Raw genomic sequence first — 15,357 nt, forward strand, 5'->3', positions numbered from 1 at the left:
GTCATTTACAATTCTGTTGGCTACATTTCATCAAATATCCCTTCAATGTTAGCTTGACTAAACTAACCACCCACTAAAGTTGCTTGATCCATCAATCCCTGTGGGATCGACCTCACTCTAAGTGAGTTATTACTACTTGATGCGACACGGTATACTTGCCGGTTGGATTTGTGTGTTGGAAATTTATTTTTCCACAAAAACACCATCATTCACTGAGTGGGACAAGTTGCAGAACTTCTATGAAGGACTTACTCTGAAGGCTCAAGAGGCACTTGATCACTCAGCTGGAGGATCATTGCAATTGATGAAAACTACAGAGGAAGCTCAAAATCTCATTGATATGGTGGCTAACAACCAATATTTCTTTGCTCATCAAAGGCAACGCCAACCATCACAAAGGAGAGGAGTAATGGAGTTGGAAGGAGTGGATTCAATCCTAGCTCAGAACAAAATGATGCAGTAGCAAATCCAACAACAGTTCGAGCAAATGGCCAAAATGATTGATAGCCTTCAAGTTGCAGCAGTTAATACAAGCCAACCATCAGCCACATGGGTGCAAAATGAAGAAACTCAAGAGGAACAACAACAAGAGCAAGTGCACTATATGAACAACCAAAATTCTGGATCAAATGAAGTCTATGGTGATACTTACAATCCCTCTTGGAAAAACCATCCCAACCTCAGATGGGGAGACGACCACAATCAAACTCAGCAGCCATGGCAAAAGAACTCAACTCAAAACAATTGGAAAAACACAAACCACAACAACCAGCCAAACACTAACCAAAACATATACAGAAAACCACAAAACACTTATCCCAACTCTAACCATTATCCACCCAATAACCACCCAACTAACCAAAACACCTACCAACATCCATCAACACCCCAAAACCAACCAATCTCACAAGACTCTCAGAGGATTACTAATCTAGAGATGCTCATGGAGAAGATGATGAAGAATCAAGAATTGACAACAAAGAACCAAGAAGCCTCCATGAAGAACCTAGAGAGGCAGATTGGGCAAATCTCCAAGCAGATTTCTGTTGAAAAACCATCAAGCTCACTACCAAGTGACACCATTCCTAATCCAAAAGAGGAGTGCAAAGCAATACAGTTAAGGAGTGGAAAAATCCTGTTGAAAGATAAAGAAGCCACCAAGAAGCCCAAGGAAAGTGACAAGAAACAAGTTGAAAAAGAGGCAGCCAATGATGAAGATGCAACAGCAAGCAAGCACCCTCAGAATCAACCTCAAGAAAAAGAAGATAGACCACAAAATTTAAAGAAGGGAAAGCAGCTCATGAAAGAACCAAATCCAAGACAGCAGCAAGTGGAGAAGAGTCTTACACCTCCACTACCTTATCCACAGAGATTCCACAAAGAAGCAAAGGATCAGCATTTCCACAAATTCCTTGAGACTTTCAAGAAGCTGGAAATCAACATACCTTTGGCTGAGGCATTGGAGCAAATGCCTCTGTATGCCAAGTTCTTAAAGGAGCTCATCAACAAGAAAAGAGACTGGAATGAGAAGGAGACGGTAATGCTCAGTGAGGAATGTAGCGCTGTGCTACAAAAAGGAATTCCACCAAAGCTTAAAGATCCAGGGAGTTTTGTAGTATCATGCACCATAGGCAAATTAACCTTGGACAAAGCTCTCTGTGATCTTGGAGCTAGTATCAACTTAATGCCCCTGTCCATGATGAGGAAGCTTGCTATAGAAGAACTCAAACCCACCAGGATGTCACTAGTCATGGCCGACAGATCAATCAAGACACCCAATGGAATTGTGAAAAATCTGTTAGTGAAGGTTGGGAAGTTTATCTTCCCTGCGGATTTTGTGATCTTGGACACCGATGAGGAAGGAAACAATTCAATCATCTTGGGAAGACCATTTCTAGCAACTGCAAGAGCCATTATAGATGTGGAAAAAGGAGAAATGATCTTCAGAGTACACAATGAGCAAATGATCATAAATGTTTTCAAGTCAATGCAACACCTTCCTGAGCAAAAAGATTACCTGAGGGTGGATATGATAGAGAGTCTGGTGGAAGAAATATTAGACACTAATCAGCATGAGTAAGAAGAAGAAATTAATCAAGAGACAGTAGAGGAACACGCAGCTGAGATCTCTATTGACAAGGAGGTGAAACCAAGCAAGAAGGAAGAAGTGCATAAACAAGAACTGAAGCCATTACCTACCCATCTCAAATATGCATTCCTTGGCACATCAGAGAGTTTTCCAGTGATCATCAATTCATCCCTGACAAAAAAAGAAGAAGGAGAGCTTCTTGATGTACTCAGAGCTGACAAGGATGCTTTAGGATGGACCATTGATGATCTGAAAGGCATTAGCCCTGCAGTGTGTATACATAAAATTCTCTTGGAGGACAATTTCAAAGCAGTAGTTCAACCTCAGAGAAGGTTAAATCCTGCAATGAAGAAAGTTGTCCAGAAGGAAGTAATGAAATTGTGGAATGCAGGGATAATATATCCTATCTCTGATAGCTCATGGATAAGCCCAGTCCAAGTGGTACCAAAGAAGGGTGGAATGACAGTCATTGTTAATGAGAAAAATGAACTCATTCCCACAAGAACTGTGACAGGATGGAGGATGTGTATTGATTATAGGAGGCTGAATGATGCCACACACAAAGATTTCCCACTTCCTTTCATTGATCATATGCTTGAAAGATTGGCCGGCCATGCTTACTATTGCTTCCTGGATGGCTATTTTGGGTATAATCAGATAGTGGTAGATCCAAAGGACCATGAAAAGACTTCATTCACATGTTCATTTGGAGTTTTCGCTTATAGAAGAATGCCATTTGGACTATGCAATGCCCCAGCCACTTTTCAAAGGTGTATGCTCTCCATTTTTTCAGATATGGTCGAAAAGTTTTTAGAGGTTTTCATGGACGGCTTTTCTGTTTTTGGTGACAATTTCAATACTTGCCTGAAACATCTAACTCTTGTTTTGAAACGGTGCCAAGAAACTAATTTGGTTTTGAACTGGGAAAAGTGCCATTTCATGGTGCCTGAGGGGATTGTTCTTGGTCACAAAGTTTCAAGAAAAGGGATAGAGGTTGACAAGGCAAAGGTGGAAATTATAGAGAAGCTTCCCCCACCAACTAATGTGAAATCTGTTAGAAGTTTCTTGGGACATGCAGGATTTTATAGAAGGTTTATCAAGGATTTTTCTAAAATAGCTAAACCTTTGAGTAATCTGTTAATGATTGATAATCCTTTTGTTTTTGATGAAAACTGCCAGCACGCCTTTGAAACTTTAAAACACAAACTCACAACAGCACCAATTATCACACCCCCGGATTGGGAATTACCCTTTGAACTCATGTGTGATGCAAGTGATATTGCAATTGGTGCTGTACTTGGACAAAAAAGGGGAAACTTGCATCATGTCATACATTATGCAAGTAAGGTGTTGAATGAGGCTCAAAAAAATTACACCACAACAGAGAAGGAATTGTTAGCTGTAGTTTATGCATTTGATAAGTTTAGATCATACTTGATAGGATCTAAAATTGTGGTTTATACTGACCATGCTGCCCTCAAGTATTTGATGTCAAAGCAGGATGCTAAACCAAGACTTATCAGGTGGATACTACTCCTACAGGAGTTTGACATTGAGGTAAGGGACAGGAAAGGTACTGAAAACTGAGTTGCTGACCATTTGTCAAGGTTGCCATAAGAAACAATTCAAGAAGCCTCACAACCTGTGAATGAAAGCTTCCCAGATGAACACCTTCTGCTGGTTCAACAAATACCGTGGTTCGCTGACATAGCAAACTACAAAGTGGGGAGGAAGATACCTCAAGAATTCACTAAGCAACAAGTGAAGAAGCTAATCAATGAAGCGAGGAAGTTCTTGTGGGATGAACCTTATCTGTTCAAAAGATGTTCTGATGGAATAATTAGGAGATGTGTCCCTGAGAGTGAAATAAGAGATATATTGTGGCATTGCCATGGCTCAGCTTATGGTGGACATTTTGGTCCAGAAAGAACAGCTGCAAAGATATTGCAAAGTGGTTTCTATTGGCCAACTATCTTCAAAGATGCCAGAGAGTTTGTCCACCAATGTAATAAATGCCAGAGAGCAGGAGGATTGACAAGAAGGAATGAGGTGCCACAGAATTTCATTTTGGAATTAGAATTATTTGATCTATGGGGCATTGATTTCATGGGACCCTTTCCCCCTTCCTGTTCTTTCAGATATATCTTGGTAGCAGTGGAGTATGTTTCAAAGTGGGTGGAAGCCATAGCCACAACTACCTGTGATGCACAAATTGTCCTTCAATTCCTCAAGAAGCACATTTTCACTAGATATGGAGTACCCAAGGGTCTTATCAGTGATGGTGTGGTCATTTTTGTAACAAACAAATGGAGAAACTTCTTCATAAATATAGAGTTATTCATAAAGTAGCCACACCATATCACCCTCAGACTAATGGGTAGGCTGAATTAGCAAATAGAGAATTGAAGAAAATCCTAGAGAAAACAGTAGGTAGCACAAGAAAGGATTGGGCTAGGAAGTTGGAAGATGCACTCTGGGCGTACAGGACAGCTTTCAAAACTCCCATTGGGAAGTCCCCCTTTCAGCTATTATATGGCAAATCTTGTCACCTCCCTGTAGAGCTTGAATACAAAGCCTTTTGGGCTACTAAACTTCTAAAGCTTGACTCTGAAGCAGCAGGGGAGAAAAGGTTGTTGCAGCTAAATGAGCTGGATGAATTTAGGCTAGAAGCCTATGAAAATACCAAGATATACAAGGGAAAAGCCAAGAGGTGGCATGACAGGAAGATTTTGAAGAAAGAATTCAAACCTGGACAACAAGTACTCTTGTACAACTCACGACTCAAGATATTCCCTGGCAAGCTTAAGTCTAAGTGGACTGGTCCATATTTGGTAACTAAGGTCTTTCCTTATGGGAGTATTGAATTGCTAGACGAAACAACAAAGAGTCGATTCACAGCAAATGGTCACAGAGCAAAGCTATACCTAGGAGGACAATGGGACAAGGAAAAAGAGGTTCGGAACCTAAATCCTTCTTGAAGTAAAAACAGAAGATGTCAAGCTAGTGACAATAAAGAAGCGCTTGTTGGAAGGCAACCCAACCTGAGGTAGTTTTCTTTTCATAGCTTTTTCAATAAAAATGTTGAATAATTGGTATGCATTGCAAGGAGCTAAATTTGGTGTTGCACACCAAAACAATTTAAGGGAGAATGAAAGATTCTAAGTTTGGTGTTCCACCGAAAATCTCATTTAAAAACACATTCTCACCTCTTGCATAATGCTAGCTCCAAGCAATCAAACAAATTATCCAACTATTTAACTGCTTTCTAGTTTTAATTCCATAACCTTTATCAAGGACACAAGGTTTCACATATGGTTAAGTTGATGCATGAAAACTAGTGGCAAGGGACTAAGTTTGGTGTTCATACACCAAAGTAAGTTCAAAAAGCCATAATCATTTTTAGACTGACCAATTGCACAAAGACTTGAGGAGCAAGCAACCTTTGAGAACTATGCAGGACAATAGCCAGCCATTGAAGATATTGTGCATCTTAACTCAAAGAGGATACAACAGAAGGAAGAATCAAAGGGCTGCAACTTCAAAGGTTGTATCTAAACTTAATCCTTGCTGATGTGAAGTGTTTTAAATCTGGAAACCATTGTATGTCCTGTTAAAGTGTTTATCTAGTTGCAAGTGAAATTGTTTGATAAGAATGCTGATCTGCATAATGCTTGTCATCCATCACCTAGATGAATTTTGTTTTGTTTCCCATATGCTTGAATAAAAGAGAATTTTTTGAATTGGAAAGTAAATATCCAATGTTGCATAAGTTAGAATGGAAGTTAATGGTGGTGTATGTGTCTGATTAAATGTATAACTCATGAAATAATTGCTGCATAATGTCATTTTCATTGAAGTATGAGCTAGCTTGCTGTTATAAAGGTTCTTATCAGTGAAGCCCTTGAGAACAAAAATGAAATAAAAAGAAAAGGAAGAAGAAAAAGCCAATGTGGCAGGAAAAACAAAGAATAAAGGCTGGACACCAATAGCTTGGACCCTAGGACACATGCCTGTGGTGTTCTTGTACTAGGATATGCTTGGACAAGTAAATTTTGAGGGGTATTTCAAAACTCGGTCACTTAGATCAACTGATTTGGGATGGCCAATTGAAAGTCCACAATAAAGAGCAACCTAGATACAGAACATTTAGTTATCCAAAGAGATGCTGGGCATCAATGATCCTAGGAGGAAATAGTGAGCCATGTGTCTGTGGTGGAAAGATGTTCAGTAAAAATAAAGCCAAAGGCTACTACTGCAACATTTGACACCAAGCCTTCAAAGAATAATAAGCTTGTTAAGCAAAAATGAGAAAAGAAAAGTTAGCAAGGGAGCAATTAAAGAGTAAACCTTATAACAGCAAGTTTAGTAAGCCTTTGAGGAAAAATGTATATTATGTAACAACAAACAATAACTTGGGTTGTCATTATCTGCATAAAAGCTCCATAAATCACGTTCTGCTATATGCCTAATAAGGATATAATTGCTCTTCTTGTTCATTTCATTTTCTCTTAGTTTTGATGCTTGCTTGGGGACAAGCAAGAATTAAGTTTGGTGTTGTGATGACAGGTCATCATATACCTATTTTTCAAGCTAATTTCACTTGTTTTATTAGTCTTTATGCACTTTCTTGCATCCTAAGTAAGTGATTTGGAATGAAAATGCATAACTTCTTTAAATCAAGCAACTACCATTAAATTGATGCTAAATCATGAGGTTTGAGCAAGAATTAATTGATTTTTAATGAATTATAAACCTTATGAGTTTAGAGATACTTTGAGTGGTTGTTTTGGTTTCTTGTAGGTGAAGAAGGGAAGAAAAGAAGAAAAACGTGGCTTAAGAAGTGTGGCCAAGAGATAAGAAGTGTGGCGCATGGAAGGGAGGAAGCTACACTGCCCTCCAGGAGAGCACATTGCCCTCCAGGAGAGCAACATAATGAGCCAAACTTTGAAAAGCAACACTGCCTTGCCCACAACAAGGGCAGAGCACAATTTGATGCCAAGGACCAAAGGGAGCAAAAAACTCTGCCCTGCCCTCCTCAAGAGCAATATCGGGCTTCATCCAAGAACAATTCAAAAGAAATTGCTTCATAATGCTTCCTATGGGTTTCGAACCCAAGGACAAAGAGGAAAGGAATAGCGCTCAAGCACAATGAAATCAAGCAAAAATTGGCTTGCTTTCAATCTCCCAGGATCGAACACGGCACCATGAGGAAGCAAGGAACTAAGCATTACTTTGGTGCCAAGAAAACCAAAGAAAAAGAAGCAGCGTGTGCCTCCACCAAGTTTCGAACTTGGAACCTCACATTTTGGCAACATTGCCCTGCCCTCCACAAGAGCAGGGCAGCATTTTGTGGTGCATGGCCAGCGCACAAGATTGGCACGCACCAAGGGAGTCTTGGCCAGCAAGCACGCACGCACAGGCAGCTTGGCGCACCATGAAAACTCTGCCCTGCCCTCCACAAGGGCAGGGCAGCATCCTGCAGCATCTTGAACACACTAAGCACGCACGCAATGAGCCGCACGCACCATTTCCTGCTCTGCCCTCCACAAGGGCAGGGCAGCCTCCTGGAAGCTACTTTCTCATGGGCTAAAAATTGGATTAAAAATCCAATTTAATTCATTTCTTCACCAAATCAAAAGCCCATCCAAATGCCAAAATCCAAGAATAGAAAGTGTATAAATAGGAGATAGTTTGATGTAATTAGGAGCTTCTTGGACCCTTCTTTTACTTTTGACTTGTGAACCTTCTTTTGATTTTTGAATTTTTACATTTTGAGACTTCATTGAGAGCTAGGAACTGAGATTTTAGAGAATTGGGGAGGAGAATTGATCTCTCTTCTTCCTCGTTCTTACTTGAGCACTTTTTATTTTTCTTGTTTGAGTCTTGGGTGTGAAGAATTGAGGAATTTCTGTCTCAATCTCCATTTAAGATCTCTTTAATTTCCTTTCTGCATAATTGAGTTCAATTCCAATTTCCTTTACTGCTTCATCTTTAATTTCTTGTTGATTGCTTTGTGAATTTGGATCTGGGAAGGCAATTGAGATCTAGACTTTGCTATCTAGTCTCTGGAGTCCTGAGATCCTATTTTCCTTTTGGTTCTTTTGTGAACCTGATACGTAAAAATTTGATTTCACGTACAACCGGCAAGTATACCGGGTCGTATCAAGTAATAAAACTCACAAAGAGTGAGGTCGATCCCACGGAGATTGGTAGATTAAGCAACTTTAGTTAAATGGTAGATTTAGTCAAGCAAACATAGTTTTAATTTCATGAGCATTTTGATTTTTTGAACATAATTGCAAGAATTTAAATGGCAAAGAATGTAAAGAACTAGAAGAGAGAAATAAAATGAAAGTAAATAACGGAAACTTAAATTGCAAGAAACTTAAATGACATCACAAGTAAATTGCAAGAAAATAAAGTGTTGAATTCTAAAGAGCAAAAGAGTAAATAGCAAGAAATAAAGAAACAGAATGTAAATGACAAGAATAATAAATTGCAAGAGTGTAGAAGGGAATTGGGCAATGGGTATTCAAGCACTAAGAGCAAAAGAAATGAAAATTAATGATAGAGAGGATCATTAGGGATCAGAGATGCAAGTTTTCATGAATTGATGTTAGTCAAATCCTTCTCAATCATGGGTATAGATCCATGGCAAGTGGGTGATTGAATCCCAATCTCTTGATGATTCAATCTCTCTCAACATAACCAATTGCCACTCTCGTGATCTAATTGTTCATGAGAAGAGATGAAGCTCAAATCTAATCCAGCCACACAATTCCCATAATCTCAACCAAGGAGAGTTACATCTCACATACTAACCAAGGTGTATTGATTAAAGAAATCATGAAAGGATGAACTCTAAACTGAATTATGTGGCTCATTCCTCAAATTCACCACATAATTCATATAGATTAACCCCTCTCTCGATGGTGGTTGAATCTTTGAAGATCAAGAGTTCCCTCTTTAGATCAACCACTAGAATTGAGGAGGAAAAGATGAGTTCACCAATTCATTCCAACAAGCAGAGCTCTTCCCCCTAATGAAAGTGGGGTTTAGTGAGTCATAGCTCCAATTTCAACAACAATTGCCATCAACCAAAATTAAAGAATAAAGAAATGCTTAAAACTTAAGAAAATGAAGAAGAGAAGTTCCAAGAAGAACCCAAAATAGCTCTCCGGGTATCCTCCCGGAAGTGCTCAAAGAGTTCTCAAAATAAAGTGCTAAGAGTCTCTAATTCTAAGTGTCAAAAAGTGCCCCAAAAGTACAAACTCAATCTCTATTTATACTAGTCCCAAAACTCTTTCAAAGATCTTGAATTGGGTTAGCAATGGGCTCCCTCTTTGTTGAATTCTTGGCTCAATTAGAAGAAGTGTTGCTAGACTTAGAAAGGAAGAGTTCATTCATCATGCTTCTGGCCAATGGCCTGGCGTTTTTGTCAATAACGCTGGCCTTAATGCACGTTGGCAACGTGCATCACAATTTCCTGGGAGTGAACTTTCAGACTTGGGCGTTGCTAGCCCAAGTTGTTGCTAACAACTTGCTTTTCCTCTTCTTGGCTCTACTTTCATGCTAAATGTAGCCCAGAATTTGAGTGTCAACCTTCTTCTTCAATATGGACTATTATACATCATTGGAAAGCTCTTGATGTCTATTTTTCAATGCCACTGGAATCACCTCAATTGGACTTTCCTAGCTCAAGTTATGCTTCTTCAAAGAAGGTAAGGTCAAGCTGCCAAGTTGTTGCCAAAAACGCACCTATCCTCCCAAGTTGGCAACGTGCCCGTGCCTAGCCTCCCAAAGCAGGGAAATGAGGCTGGCGTTGTTGCCAAAAACGCACCCTTGCTAGCACGTTGGCAACGTGCTCGTGCCCCCCTCCAGGGCTCATCTCTAGCCTTCTTGAATTTCAACTTCATATTCTTGTTTTTAGGGCCTAAAGATGACTCTGGTTTGGCTTCAATTTTGTGCTCCACCATAGACTATTATATATGGTTGGAAAGCTCTGAATGTTAGCTTTCCAACGCAACTGGAAGCATTTAATTTTGATCTCTGTAGCTCAGGATATCTTCCATTGAAGAAGGTAAGGTCAGGCTGCCTTGTTGGAGTTGTTGTGGATAACGCCCCTATATTCCAAGTTGGCAACGTGCTACCTCCATTCTTCACCATCCAAAGCTTCCTGGCGTTGTTGCCAAACACGCCAATGTTTTCTTGAGTTGGCAACGTGCCCGATGCTTCTTCAAGGCTCTAAGCATTGCTTCCCACGTTGCCATTGAACACGCCTACAGAAGCTGGCGTTGGCAACGTGGTTAGCAGCTCTTCCTGGCGTTGGCAACGTGGTTGGCAGCTCTTTCTGGCGTTGGCAACGTGGTTGGCACCAAGACTTGGCATTGGCAACTTGATTGGCACCAAGACTTGGCTGGCAGCACGTCCTGGCGTTGGCAACTTGGTTGGCAGCACGTCCTGGCGTTGGCAACTTGGCTGGCAAGGCTTCCTGGCGTTGGCAACTTGGCTGGCAAGGCTTCCTGGCGTTGGCAACGTGGCTGGCACCCAAGACTTGGTGCCTAGCCAAGCAACCATTTCTGGCGTTGCCAAGGAACACGCCAATGATAGTGGCGTTGGCAACGCCCTCGAGGTTGTTTCCTATGGTGCCAAAGTTGCTTGGCGTTGCCTTGAATAACGCCTATGGTCCTTGGCGTTGGCAACGCCAGCTTCTTCTCCTCTTGGGCCAAGCTCACTCATGTGCGTTGCCTTGAGACACGCCAATGAAGTAGCACGTTGGCAACGTGCTCGAGCTTCTTGGCTGGGCAAATTCTTCTAGCTTAGCGTTGCCTTGAACAACGCCTCTTCATTCCCACGTTGGCAACGCCCTCGAGCTCCTTCATGGCCCACGTTCCTTGCTTGTGTGGCGTTGCCTAGGGACACGCCTATGGTTCCTGGCGTTGGCAACGCCCTCGAAGCTTCTTCATGGCCCAAGTTCCTTGCTTGTGTGCGTTGCCCATAAAAACTCACTCCTTTCTCCAAGTTGGCAACGCCAACATTTGCTCTCCAGGGCTGCCTGGCGTTGCCTTCAACAACGCACCTTATTCTTCAAGTTGGCAACGCCAACTTTGCTTCTCCAGGGCTGCCTGGCGTTGCCTTCAATAACGCCCCCTTTTCCCAAGTTGGCAACGCCAACAACTTTTTTCTTCTTGCCCAGCTTGCATCATTCTTGCTTCCATGCTTCCTTGTTTCATCACCTATCATCAACAAAGGAAATAGCTTCAAAGTCTTACCAATTCATGCAATAAATTTTATGAGATTCATTCATACTCATTCATGTATGTATTCTTTAAATCATTTGCATGAATTTGGCTAGAATCAACATGTTCCTTGGTGTTCTCATGCATGAAGATAAAACTCATAAAAGGACTTGTTTATTTAGAGAAAATGAGTGAAATTAAGCTAAAACCAACTAAACTAACTAGCTAATATAACAAATATGCAATTGCATCACAACACCAAACTTAAAGTGTTGCTTGTCCTCAAGCAAAATATAGAAACTTTGTCACAAGAATCTAAGATGTAAGACTTGAATGTTCTTCCAGAGAGTAATTTTTCATTGAGCATGTCATCCTCACTTGTGTGGTCATTAATTTATTGTAATTGAACACAACTATTCAACTTTTTCAATTAAAATGCTTGCTTCAATACTAAATTGGTTAACTTCACTAGACTTCTTCTATACCTTAGCACATGACCCTTGAATCATTCTTTCCTTGATGCTTCTCTTCTTTTTTTATATTCCCCTTTTTTTTCATTTTAAATGAGCTCGAAATCTTGTCTTAAGGCGGCTCTTTAGCATAAGCTTTCAATCAACAATCCCAAACCAGTTGGTTCAAGTTGTTAAGTGTTGAGACACTCTTAAAGATTTACTAACTCAAGCCTCTCTCCTTAACACATTCAATCACAGGCATATAACTTTGAAATTTTGTTTGGATAGTGGTGTCCAGCACCTCTTTGGGTTGCTAAATGTTCTGTTATAGAGCTACTCTTGATTGTGGGTTTTCAATCGATAATCCCGAGTTAGTTAACTCAAGTTATCGGGTGATGAAGCACCCCTCGGATTTACTAGCCCAAGTATGTCTCTTAACATCAATCACCACAGACACATATCCAAATTTTGTCATTGATGCCTAGCCTTTCATTCTTTGTACTCTATTTTCTTTATTGTCAAGGTTATTTGTGCTTTTACTGATAAAGTCTTTGTGATCCTTAACCGAACTAGTCTTGTATAAGCAAGCATTCTTTTGAATTTCTTGAACATTGATTCTTTCACAATAAATGTATATATACTAGCACCTTTCTTATGGGACAACATGATTCTTTTTAAGCTAGAATTCTCTCTGTTCTTGCTCAAACTACATCTTTTATTCCATTGACAAGTAAAAGTACTTAAAACAAGCAACCATTCCAAACCTGTGAGTGGTGATGCATGGAATGGGCAACATAAAAGAAAATGCTTCAAAAGAAAAAAATGCATCTTAGAAGGTATACCATATTTCAGACATACATCTTCTTTATTTAATAAAACATAAAGAAAAACAAAGGAACTTCACCACCTTTAGTCTTCATGTCCCTTTTCCCTTGCTTGATTCTCCTTGCTTTCCTTTGCCCTTTGGATCTTCTTTCTTTTTCTTTCTTAGTTCTCCTTGTTGTTTTGTTGTTGCATCCCCCTCTTCTCTTTGCCACACTCCTGAGCTTATCATTGTCTCATTTAGCCTCTGTTGATTAAATCTCACCCTTGCAAGTTCCTGCTCTTCAAATATCTTGCGAGCTTCATTAAAGGTTTTAATTTGTGGGTTGAGTAATGGGGGTGTGGAACAGAGGTAACTGAGCTTTTCTTGGGTGCATATATCATAGTCAAGTCTGTCCTTATGCCTGGCTTCCCTGAACATTCTGCTTTCATTGAACTCTTTGTGAAATGTATCATGTCTAGCATCCAACCTATGGAGAAGCTCTCTTTGCTGAGCTTGCTCTTTCCTTAGTTGAGCTTGTTCTTGTATTACTTTCTCCATGGCTTTTTCATGTTCCACAGTTGAATTGTTGATGGCTTCCTGCATCTTGGCATATTGTTCTTGTTGTAATTCCATCATGTGTGCTTGGTATTCATTTTGTTGGTTCATCCATTGAACTTGAACCCCTCTTTGTTGGTCCATCAACTGCCAAAGGTCCCTTTGTTGCTGAGCTTGTTCCTCTTGGCTTCTTTGAATTTGTGAATATTGCCCAGAGATTCCTTCCAAAGCGGCTTGGAGTTGATTCATATTCAAGGTATGAGGTTCTTCCATTTCTTGAGGCTCCTCCTCTTATCTTGCTTCTTTCCTTTTCTTCCTTCTTGCTAAAGGTTGCCTTTCCAATTGGGTTGTGGTGATGAATTCCAACCTTTCTCGAGTAAGAGGTTTTCCAACAGAGACCACATCAGTTTCTCCAAATTCTTCCAGAGGCACTCCAGCTTCTTCACATAGGCGCAGAATAGTACTAGGATATCCTAGCCAGCTGTCCTGTTTGACTTTTTGAGCTATGTCAATGATGTTCTTGGCTATAATGTCTCCAACATTGATTTCCCCTCCTTTCATTATACAATGGATCATTATTGCTCTATTCACCGTTACCTCAGAATTATTTGAAGTGGACATCAATGATCTCCTCACTATGTCATGCCATCCTTTTGCTTGAGGTATGAGATCACCTCTCCGAAGTTTGAGTGGTTGTCCATGTGAATCCAACACCCAATCCGTGCCTACTCTACATAAGTCACTTACCACATCCATATATCTTGGGTCATTTTCAACCCTTTCTTCATAGCTAGCTCGTTTGAACTGTTTTGCCTTGACCTTTAGCACCCTGTTGATGGTATCCGGGCTAAAATCAACAGTCACACCTCTTACATAACTCATGTATGGTTCTTCATCATCATATTCTCTTATCACATTAGTGTAGAACTCATGGATGAGAAGCATGCTCACTTCTTGAGGTTGGTCACAGAGAAGCTCCCATCCCCTTTTTCTGATTATTTTTTGTATTTCAGGGTATTCATCTTTTCTTAGCTTGAATGGTAACTCTGGAACAACATCTTTGCTTGACATCCAGCTGAAGATACGCTCGTTGTGTTTGGATTTGAATCTTCTTTGATCAAAGGTGTCTTGTCCTTCATCTCCTCTCCTATCCCTTGATGATGAGGCCATTGAAATTCACTTGCAAGGGTTGAATCTTCCACACCAAACTTAGATGAATGCTTGTCCTCAAGCACAAGGAAAATGGTTGTGAATGGGAGAGATATATGACAACAATGTGACTTAGACAAGCTAGAAAATGATGGTGAGGGAGGTGGAGTGTTTCGGTTATATGAGGGGATGTAGTGCTTCATGAGTTTTGTTGGGTAAAGATTAGGCCTAAGGCAAGAATATAGGAAACATGGAATGAGTTGGGGGTGTAGTGTGACTTCGGGTGATGAAATGAGGTTATGGGGGGTAGAAGAATGAGTGATGAAGAGTGAGGTTTGATGAATATGGTTGAAGTATTTAAAGTGAACTTTGGTGGGGATGCATGATTCTAGTGAGTTCCGTGGTGCTATGCATGGCTCTAAGGGTTCGGTCATAGCATGGGGAACATGCTTCCTTGTGCCCAATGCATGTTGAGTTGTTTTTCCCATGCACAAAGTTCAAGACTCATGTGACTTTCTCTTCCTTGTGTATCCGTGACCTCTCTCTCCAAGATTCCCCATCACTTCTTTCTTTCTTTCCTGCAACAAAATTCCAAAAGCTTGAGATTCTTAAAGTGACATAACTAGCTAACAACTTATGATGATATTCCTATGCAAAATTGACTAAACAAAAATTAAAATTTATGAATTGATTCCCTAATCTATTTTTTCTAGCATTATTAATGTAAGTAAAGACACCAAACTTAGTTTGTGACTAAGTGTTCTATGGAATTAATTCCAAAGATAGCCACACCAAACTTAGTATTTCACCTACATTATATGCTATTTCAACGTTTTTTTTTTATATATAACTAAAATAGATGATTGTACTTTCATAGTCTAGCATTTTCGTGTATGTATGGACACCAAACTTAGTTTGTGGCTAAGTGTTGTAGAACACACTTTTGCCATTACTTCAAGATTGGCCACACCAAACTTAGTGCCTTGCATACACCATGTACTAGTCTACTTAATCTTTATTGGTTACTAAAGTATGAAAATAAAAGACTCCCTGTGCATGGGTTGCCTC

The sequence above is a fragment of the Arachis hypogaea genome, chromosome 2, assembly GCF_003086295.3.
Source record: "Arachis hypogaea cultivar Tifrunner chromosome 2, arahy.Tifrunner.gnm2.J5K5, whole genome shotgun sequence".
NCBI classification, from domain to species: domain Eukaryota; kingdom Viridiplantae; phylum Streptophyta; class Magnoliopsida; order Fabales; family Fabaceae; genus Arachis; species Arachis hypogaea.